The sequence below is a fragment of the Arachis hypogaea genome, chromosome 14, assembly GCF_003086295.3.
Source record: "Arachis hypogaea cultivar Tifrunner chromosome 14, arahy.Tifrunner.gnm2.J5K5, whole genome shotgun sequence".
Classification (NCBI taxonomy): Eukaryota; Viridiplantae; Streptophyta; class Magnoliopsida; order Fabales; family Fabaceae; genus Arachis; species Arachis hypogaea.
The window spans coordinates 42,439,294-42,450,497 of NC_092049.1; the positions used below are offsets into that span (position 1 = coordinate 42,439,294).

The following is an 11,204-nucleotide window of genomic DNA, read 5'->3' on the forward strand; positions in this document are numbered from 1 at the left end:
TCCATGAGAAATTTGGATGATTTCTCCATGTTGAGTTATAGGTGTTTCCATAAGGTTCACCTAAGTAATTTACCTCTGCTATTGCAGGGTTCTCAGGATCATAGGCTTTTTCTTCAGAAGATGCTTCTTGAGTACTGTTGGATGCAACTTGCATTCCATTCAGACTCTGAGAAATCATATTGACTTGCTGAGTCAATATTTTGTTCTGAGCCAATATGGCATTCAGAGTATCAATTTCAAGAACTCCCTTCTTCATAGGCGTCCCATTATTCACAAGATTCCTCTCAGAAGTGTACATAAACTGGTTATTAGCAACCATGTCAATGAGTTCTTGAGCTTCTGCAGGCGTTTTCTTTAGGTGAATGGATCCACCTGCAGAAGTATCCAATGACATTTTAGCTAGGTTAGACAAACCATCATAGAAGATATCCAGGATGGTCCATTCGGAAAGCATGTCAGTAGGACACTTTTAGGTCAGTCCTTTGTATCTCTCCCAAGCTTCATAAAGGGATTCACCTTCTTTCTGTCTGAAGGTCTGAACGTCCACTCTAATCTTACTAAGCTTTGAGGAGGAAAGAACTTGGCTAAGAAAGCCTTGACCAGCTTATCCCATGAGTTCAGGCTATCCTTAGGTTGAGAGTCCAACCAGAGTCTAGCTTTGTCTCTTACAGCAAAAGGGAAAAGCATGAGCCTGTAGACTTCAGGATCTACTCCATTAGTCTTTACAGTATCACATGTCTGCAAGAATTCAGTTAAGAACTGAAAAGGATCTTCAGATGGAAGTCCATGAAACTTGCAGTTCTGCTGCATCAGAGAAACTAATTGAGGTTTCAGCTCAAAGTTGTTTGCTCCAATGGCAGGAATGGAGATGCTTCTTCCATGTAAATTGGAATTTGGTGCAGTAAAGTCACCAAGCATTCTCCTTGCATTGTTGTTGGGTTCGCCTGCCATCTCCTTTACTTGTTCAAAATTTTCAATCAAGTTGTCTCTGGATTGTTGTAATTTAGCTTCTCTTAGTTTCCTTTTCAGAGTCCTTTCAGGTTCTGGATCAGCTTCAACAAGAATGCCTTTTTCTCTATCCATGCTCATAAAGAAAGAGGAGAGAAAAAGAAAAGAAGAGGAATTCTCTATGTCACAGTAAAGAGGTTCCTTATTGTTAGTAGAAGAAGAAAAGGAATAGGGATGTAATGTAAGGAAAGAAACACATTTGTGAGGAGGGCAGAGATGTGAGATAAATAGAAGTGTTAGTAGATGAATAAACAAATAGAAGGAGATGAGAGAGGGATGGAATTTTCGAAAATTATTTTTGAAAAAGAGTTAGTGATTTTTGAAAATGATTTTTGAAAAATGTTAGTAATTTTCGAAAATTAAAATAAAAAATAAAATAATTAGTTAATTAAAAAGAAATTTTGAAAAAGGGGGAGGATATTTTCGAAAATTAGAGAGAGAGAGTTAGTTAGGTGGTTTTGAAAAAGATAAGAAACAAACAAAAAGTTAGTTAGTTAGTTGAAACAAATTTTGAAAATCAATTTTGAAAAGATAAGGAGATAAGAAGTTAGAAAAGATATTTTGAAATCAAATTTTTGAAAAAGATAAGATAAGAAGATATTTTTGAAAAGATATGATTGAAATTAGTTTTTGAAAAAGATTTGATTTTTAAAATCACAATTAATGACTTGATTCACAAGAAATCACAAAATATGATTCTAGAACTCAAAGTTTGAATCTTTCTTAACTAGTAAGTAACAAACTTGAAATTTTTGAATCAAAACATTAATTGTTATTGTTATTTTCGAAAATTTGATATAAAAATAAGAAAGAGATTTTTGAAAAATATTTTTGGAATTTTCGAAAATAACTAAGAATTTTGAAAAAGATAAGATTTTCAAATTGAAAATTTGATTTGACTCATAAGAAACAACTTGATTTTAAAAATTTTTGAAAAAGTCAAATCTAATTTTCGAAATTTTAAGAGAGAAAAAGGGAAAGATATTTTTTTGATTTTTAAATTTTTAATAATGAGAGAGAAAAACACTAAAAAGATGCAATGCATGAAATTTTTAGATCAAAACATGTGATGCATGCAAGAATGCTATGAATGTCAAGATGAACACCAAGAACACTTTGAATGTCAAGATGAGCATCAAGAACATATTTTTGAAAAATTTTTAATGCAAAGAAAACATGCAAGACACCAAACTTAGAATTATTTAATGCTTACGCACTAAGAATTCAAGAATGCATATGAAAAACACCATACAACACAAAACAACAAATCATCAAGATCAAACAAGAAGACTTACCAAGAACAACTTGAAGATCATGAAGAACACTATGAATGCATGAAATTTTTTAAAAATGCAAGATGCATATGCAAGTGACACCAAACTTATGATATGACTCAAGACTCAAACAAGAACACAAAAATATTTTTGATTTTTATGATTTTCTGATTTTTTTTGTATTTTCTTTTAATTTTTTCGAAAATTATTGTGAGAAGTAAGAATAAGGATTTCAAAATTTTTAATATAAATTCCAGGAATCTTGCCATGTTAGTCTTAAAGCTCCAATCAAAGGGTCAGGCATGGCTTAATAGCCAGCCAAGCTTTAATAAAAATATGAGTGTAATTCAGACATGACAAGCCTAACATACCCTATCCAAAAGGATTGGGCATGACTCCACTGAAGTGATTAGCCAATCCCAAAGCAGTTTGGGTATGGCTTTACAGCCAGATAGGCTTCAGCATGCTTCATGAAACACTAGAATTCATTCTTAAAAATTTTGAAGCCATAGAATAATTTATTTTTGAAAACATTATTTTTAGTAAAATTTTTTTTTTTTCGAAAACAAAGGAAAATATTTTTGAAAACAAAACAAAAAGAAAATTACCTAATCTGAGCAACAGGATGAACCGTCAATTGTCCATACTCGAACAATCCCCCGCAACGGCGCCAAAAACTTGGTGCACGAAATTGTGATGTCCAGGCTCGAACAATCCCTGGCAACGTGAGCAACTTGGTATGCGTAATCGTGATTACGCATTGATTATGTAAAATTCATGGCTCTTTCTTTCCCTGGCAATGGCGCCAAGAACATGGTGCCAATACCATGGTTCACAACTTTGATACAACTAACCAGCAAGTGCACTGGGTCGTCCAAGTAATACCTTACGTGAGTAAGGGTCGAATCCCACGGAGATTGTTGGTATGAAGCAAGCTATGGTCACCTTGTAAATCTCAGTTAGGCAGATATAAATTGATAATGGTGTTTTTGAATAATAAATAATAGAATAGGGATAGAGGTACTTATGTAAATCATTGGTAGGAATTTCAGATAAGCAAATGGAGATGCTTTTCGTTCTTCTGAACCTCTGCTTTCCTGCTATCTTCATCCAATCAATCTTACTCCTTTCCATGGCTGGCTTTATGTGATACATCACCACTGTCAATGGCTACTTTCGGTCATCTTTTGGGAAAATGATCCAATGCCCTGTCACGGCACGGCTAATCGTCTGGAGGCATCACCCTTGTCAATGGCTTCATCTTATCCTCTCAGTGAATAATATGCTCACGCACCCTGTCACGGCACGGCTATTCATCTGTCGGTTCTCGATCATGCTGGAATAGGATTTACTATCCTTTTGCGTCTGTCACTAACGCCCTGCAATCGCGAGTTAGGAGCTCGTCACAGTCATTCATTCATCGAATCCTACTCGGAATACCACAGACAAGGTTTAGACCTTCCGGATTCTCTTGAATGCCGCCATCATTCTAGCTTACGCCACGAAGATTCTGGTTAAGAGATCTAAGAGATATTCATTTTAGCTTATTTCATGTAGAACAGAAGTGTTTGTCAGGCACGCGTTCATAAGGGAGAAGGATGATGAGCGTCACACATAATCATCACCTTCATCACGTTCTTGGGTGCGAATGGATATCTTAGAAGCGAAATAAGATGAATTGAATAGAAAACAGTAGTACTTTGCATTAATCTTTGAGGAACAGCAGAGCTCCACACCTTAATCTATGGAGTGTAGAAACTCTACCGTTGAAAATACATAAGTGATAGGTCCAGGCATGGCCGAGATGGCCAGCCCCCTAAAACATGGTCAATAGTCTCCTAAGATGAACAACGGATTAAAACTGAGACCAAAGATACCTAATACAATAGTAAAAGGTCCTATTTATAATAAACTAGCTACTAGGGTTTACATGAGTAAGTAATTGATGCATAAATCCACTTCCGGGGCCCACTTGGTGTGTGCTGGGGCTGGGCTTGAGTGTTGCACGTGTAGAGGTCCTTCTTGGAGTTGAACGCCAGTTTTTGTGCCAGTTTGGGCGTTCAACTCTGGTTTTGGCTCCTTTTCTGGCGCTGGACGCCAGATTTGGGCAGAGAGCTGGCGTTGAACGCCAGTTTACGTCGTCTATTCTTAGCCAAAGTATGGACTATTATATATTGCTGGAAAGCCCTGGATGTCTACTTTCCAACCCAATTTGAAGCGCGCCATTTCGAGTTCTGTAGCTCCAGAAAATCCACTTTGAGTGCAGGGAGGTCAGAATCCAACAGCATCAGCAGTCCTTCTTCAACCTCTGAATCTGATTTCTGCTCAAGTCCCTCAATTTCAACCAGAAAATACCTGAAATTACAGAAAAACACACAAACTCATAGTAAAGTCCAGAAATGTGAATTTAACATAAAATCTATTAAAAACATCCCTAAAAGTAACTAGATTCTACTAAAAATATACTAAAAACAATGCCAAAAAGCGTATAAATTATCCGCTCATCACTAACCAACCGAGCTCCCTCTTGGAGAAAGATACGATGCATGCACTTGCGAGGGTCAATCCTCACAATATCGGCTAGGCTCCAACCAATTGCCTTCTTGTACTTTATTAGAACATCTAGGAGCTTCGACAAGTGCATGCACTTTCTCGCAAGTGCATGCATCGTATCTTTCTCCAAGAGGGAGCTCGGTCGGTTAGGCAACCACAAAGAAGACTCAACCCAACCATCAAGCTCATGGAGTTCATTCTCAATAACTTTCTCTTGTTTATCCTCTTGGCCATTCGTTCCTTCAACAATAGGGTAGCATAATTTGTTGTAGTCTTCTTTTTGCACTTCCGCTACCACTTCATCGATTACATCACATCGAAGAACGGAATGCTCTTCGGGAGGGTGCTTCATGGCTTCTTCCAAATTGAACTTGATAGTCTTGTCTCCAACCTCAAAGGAATATGTGCTGGTGAAGGCATCTAGCTTGAATTTAGAGGTCTTAAGGAAGGGTCTACCAAGTAGAACGGAGGATGAGCTTCTATTTTCTGTTGGAGGCATTTCAAGGATGTCAAAGTCAACCGGAAAGACCAAGTCCTTGATTGTCACAAGTACATCTTCTTCTATTCCCATCACAGTGATCACACTTTTATTGGCTAAGGCAAACTTCGCCGCCGACTTCTTTAATGGAGTTAAATTCAACCGCACAAAGATGGAAAGTGGCATGATGCTTACGCAAGCTCCTATATCACATATACAGTCATGAAAAGTGTGCCCACCACTACAACAAGACACCAAACAAGGTCTAGGGTCACCACATTTTTTTGGAATAGGCTCCATCAAGGAAGAAATCAAACTACCCATGGATAACATCTCCAACTCTCCTATCCTATCCTTGTGTATACACAAATCTTTCAAAAATTTTGTATACTTCAGAATTTGTTGGATAGCAGCAAGAAGTGGCATGGTTACCTTAACCTTCTTGAACACTTGAAGCATGTTCAAATCAAATTCCGGGGTCTTCTTTGCTTCTTCACCATGGAAGGGAATGGAATAGGAATGGACTCATCCACTATAGCTTTCCTCTTGGGTTCCTTAAGGCTTACTCCTTCTTCCTCATGCCTTTTGTCTACCTCCTCTTCTTCATGCGGAGCTTCAACAACCACTTCTTCCTCATGAATGTCATCCATGACCCTAGGAGGTATCTCCTCCAATGTAGTCTGGTGCACGAAATTGTGATCTCAATGGCGCCAACAACTTGCTACGCACAATTGTAATCTCAACTCTTTGTCACAACTCCACACAACAAACCAGAAAGTGCACTGGGTCGTCCAAGTAATAAACCTTACGTGAGTAAGGGTCGATCCCACGGAGATTGTCGGCTTGAAGCAAGCTATGGTCATCTTGTAAATCTCAGTCAGGCGGATTCAAATGGTTATGAGATTTTGATAATTAAAATATAAATAAAATATAAGATAAGATAGAAATACTTATATAATTCATTGATGGGATTTCAGATAAGCGTATGGAGATGCTTGTTGCTTCTGAATCTCTGCTTTCCTACTGTCTTCATTCAATCATTTATACTCCTTTCCATGGCAACCTGTATGTTGGGTATCACCGTTGTCAATGGTTACCTCCCGTCCTCTCAGTGAAAATGGTCCAAATGCGCTGTCACCGCACGGCTAATCAGCTGTTGGTTCTCGATCATGTTGGAATAGGATCCATTGATCCTTTTGCGTCTGTCACGACGCCCAACACTCGCAAGTTTGAAGCTCGTCACAGTTATCCCATCCCAGATCCTACTCGGAATACCACAGACAAGGTTTAGACTTTCCGAATCTCAAGAATAGCCGCCAATTGATTCTAGCTTATACCACGAAGACTCTGATCTTTCGGAATGGAGGCTAAGAGATACACACTCAAGCTATTGTAGATAGAACGGAAGTGGTTGTTAGGCACGCGTTCATAGGTGAGAATGATGATGAGCGTCACGGATCATCACATTCAACAGGTTGAAGTGCGAGTGAATATCTTGGAATAAGAATAAGCTTGAATTGAATAAAAAAACAATAGTACTTTGCATTAATTCATGAAGAACAGCAGAGCTCCACACCTTAATCTATGGTGTGTAGAAACTCCACCGTTGAAAATACAAAAGTAATGAAGGTTCAGGCATGGCCGAATGGCCAGCCCCCAAAACGTGATCAAGAGATCAAAAGATGAACTAAAGATTCCAAGATGAAAATACAATAGCAAAAGGTCCTATTTATAGAGAACTAGTGACCTAGGGTTTACAAAAATAAGTAAATGATGCAGAAATCCACTTCCGAGCCCACTTGGTGTGTGCTTGGGCTGAGCATTGAAGCTTTCACATGTAGAGACTTTTCTTGGAGTTAAACGCCAGCTTTGGTGCCAGTTTGGGCATTTAACTCCAGCTTTTATGCCAGTTCTGGCGTTTTGACGCCAGAATTTTTATGCTGACTTAGAACGCCAGTTTGGGCTATCAAATCTCGGAAAAAAATGGACTATTATATATTGTTGGAAAGCCCAAGATGTCTACTTTCCAAGGCAATTGAGAACGCTCCAATTGGGCTTTCGTAGCTCCAGAAAATCCACTTCGAGTGCAGGGAGGTCAGAATCCAATAGCATCTGCAGTCCTTTTTCAGCCTCTGAATCAGATTTTTGCTCAGGTCCCTCAATTTCAGCCAGAAAATACCTGAAATCACAGAAAAATACACAAACTTATAGTAAAGTCCAGAAATGTGATTTTTGAATAAAAACTAATAAAAATATAATAAAAAGTAACTAAAACATATTAAAAACTACCTAAAAACAATGCCAAAAAGCGTATAAATTATCCGCTCATCACAACACCAAACTTAAATTGTTGCTTGTCTCCAAGCAACTAAAAATAAATTAGGATAAAAAGAATATAATATACAATGAATTCCAAAAATATCTATGAAGATCAGTCTTAATTAGATGAGTGGGGCTATTAGCTTTTTGCTTCTAAACAGTTTTGGCATCTCACTTTATCCTTTGAAGTTTATAATGATTGGCATCTATAGGAACTCATAATTCAGATAGTGTTATTGATTCTCCTATTTCAGTATGTTGATTCTTGAACACAGCTACTTTATGAGTCTTGGCCGTGACCCTAAGCATTTTGTTTGCCAGTATTACCACCGGATACATAAATGCCACAGACACATAACTGGGTGAACCTTTTTAGATTGTGACTCAGCTTTGCTAGAGTCCCCAATTAGAGGTGTCTAGAGCTCTTAAGCACACTCTTTTTACTTTGGACCACGACTTTAACCGCTCAGTCTCAAGCTTTTTCACTTGACACCTTCACGCCACAAGCACATGGTTAGGGACAGCTTGGTTTAGCCGCTTAGGCCAGGATTTTATTCCTGTGGGCCCTCCTATCCACTGATGCTCAAAGCCTTGGATCCTTTTTACCCTTGCCTTTTGGTTTAAAGTGCTATTGGCTTTTTTTGCTTGCTTTTTCTTTTTCTTTCTTTTTCTTTTATTTTTCGCCCTCTTCCTTTTTTTTCGCATATATTTTTTCTGCAAGCTTTTTATTCACTGCTTTTTCTTGATTCAAGAATCATTTTTATGATTTTTCAGATTATCAATAACATTTCTCCTTTTCCATTATTCTTTCAAGAGCCAACAATTTTAACATTCATAAACAACAAATTCAAAAATATGCATTGTTCAAGCATTCAATTAGAAAAACAAAAAGTATTGCCACCACATCAAAATAATTAAACTATTATAAAATTTGAAATTCATGTACTTCTTTTTCTTTTTCAGAAAACATTTTTCTTTTAAGAAAGGTGATGGATTTATAGAATATTCATAGCTTTAAGACATAGACACTAGGACACTGATGATCATATAATAAAGACACAAACATAAATAAAACATAAAGCATAAAAATTCAAAAAATAGAAAAATAAGAACAAGGAAATTAAAGAACAGGTCCACCTTAGTGATGGCGGCTAGTTCTTCCTCTTGAAGATTGATGGGTTGAAACCAAAATTCCAACACCTTAAAACTCACCCGCAAGTGGACCGGGTTGAATCAAGTAATAATAACTCACATGAGTGAGGTCGATCCCACAGGGATTGAAGGATTGAGCAATTTTAGTTAGGTGATTGATTTAGTCAAGCGAATAAGAGTTGATTTGAGTGATTTGTATCCAACAGAATCTAAATTGCATGAAATATAAAGGGAGAGGGATAATTGACAGGAATTTAAAGTGAAGAAGAATAAAAAGAGCTGAATCTTAAAGTGTAAGTAATATAAATTGCAGAAACTTAAATTGCAAGAAACGTAAAAAACTGAAACTTAAAGTCCAAGAAATGTAAATGGCTTGAATCATAAAAGGATTTGGGATTCGGGATTGCAGAAATTAAACAAGAAAAAGTAAATGACAACAGTAAAGAAATAGAAGAAGAATTAAGATGCAGCAGATTTAAACAAGAAAAGGGAAAACTACTTTGAAAACCAAACAGAAAGTAGAATGCAGCTCAATTACAGTAACTAAAGGGAAATTGAAGATCTTAGGGGTGTAGGAGACTAGAAAACAAATCTAGATCTCAAATCCTTCCTTGATCTAATGAGAACAATTTCTAAAGAAATAGAAGAGTAAATTGCAGAAGAAGTAAAAGAAAGCACTAAAAAGAATTTGGATTCAAATCACAGTTTCTAGAATTATGCAGTAAAAACAAAGAGATCTCAAGGTGAGATTGAAACAGAATTTCTTCAATTCTCCACCCAAGATTCAAACAAAGCTTTGCAGAAAAGAAAACAAGAAAACCCAGAGGAAGAGATCTCAATTCTCCTCCCAATTCTCTAAGATCCAAAATCAAAGTAAAAACTCTCAAAATTACAAGTGAAAATTCTAAAAGAAGAAAAAGGTCTTCTCTAAATCAAACTAACTTCTATTTATACAATTCCTATTTTTGGATTTTAGAATTTAGAGTGGGCCTTTTAATTTGGTGAAGAATTGAATTTAAATTGAATTTTGGTTCAATTTTTGGCCCATGGGTGTTTGCTCCCAGTAGTGTGCTCTGCTCCTGGTGAGAGCGCTGCATCATGGCTTGTGTCCTTGGCCCTTTGTAGCGTGCGAAGCTTGGGCAGCACTAGGGTAGTGCTCTGGTCTCCTTGAGAGCGCAGCATCATGCTGTCTTGAGGTTTGTCTTGTGCGCGCCAATGCTTCGGTCCGTGTCACACATTGGTTGAAGAATAGCGCCCAGCTCTCCTTGAGAGCGCAGCATTGGTGCTTCAAGGGAGAGGCTCCTGGTTCGAAACCTTGGAGAAGCATTGCTGGACCCTTTCTTTTGTGCACAAAGTGGCACCTCCCTCCTCTTTTCCTTAAGGTGCATGGTTCGAATCCTTGTGAGTGCACTCAAGCCAATTTTGGCTTATTTTCTTGCAAGGGTAGCGCTTCCCTTAAGCCCCTTGCTCATGAGTTCGAATCTTGTGGCTTTCACTAGCAAACTTTTTCTTTGAATTTATTTTTGGAAGGCCCCAATAATGCTCTTGACAAGAGCGGAGCATCATGCTTCTCCCCTTTCTTTCTTAGTTCATTGTTGTGCTCAACTCTCAAGGAGAGCGTAGCATCCAAGCCTTGCTTCCTTGGTTCATTATTGTGCTCCCTTGGAGAGCACTAAGCTCTTGGAGAGAGCATTGTGGCTTTCCTCCTTCATTGTGCCACACTTCTTTGTTTCTTTTGCCACACTTTTCTCTTCCTTGGGCCACACTTCTTAGGCTACGCTTTTTTATTTTCTTATTTTCTTCATCTACAAGTAATCAAAACAACCAATCAAAGTATCACCAAATTCACAAGGTTTATAAATCATTTAAAATCAATTAAATTTATCTTAAATCTCATGATTTAGTATCAATTAAAGGGTGGTTGATTGATTTAAAGAAACCATGCAATACCACTCCAAATTACTAACTTACAACGCAAGAAAGTGCATAAAACCTAATGAAACAAGTGCAAAATTGCTTGAAAAACTATAATATAATGACTTGTCATCACAACACCAAACTTAAAACTTGCTTGTCCCCAAGCAAGCATTAAACATAAGAGAAGATAGAATGAAATAGAGAAGTATGCATGTCCTTATTTAGCAGATAGCTGAATTTGGTTCATGGGGTTTTATGCAAATCAATGGTAGCTCATTTATTACTTGCTGCTAAATAAACAATGTTTCCCCAAGGGTTCACTAAGGTTGCTGCTCCAATGCTTTACTTTTTGCTTACTTCCCTTGCTAATTTTTTCTTCTTTATTTTTGCTTAGAGCTTATTGTTCATTGAAGGCTTGGTGGTAAATGTTGCAGCAGCCTTTGGCTCAGTTTTGCTCAGCATTTCTTCACCACAGTCACATGGAATACTAAATGTTTTGTAGC

General features: G+C 37.4%; 1 non-coding gene across 1 annotated transcript; it reads left to right on the forward strand.

Annotated features, from left to right (window-relative positions):
- Nucleotides 1-449: 449 nt before the first annotated feature.
- LOC112745954 (small nucleolar RNA R71) lies at nt 450-556 on the forward strand. The gene has a single exon (XR_003173858.1). It is a non-coding gene; the product is annotated as a small nucleolar RNA R71 (small nucleolar RNA).
- The last annotated feature ends 10,648 nt before the right edge of the window (nt 557-11,204 follow it).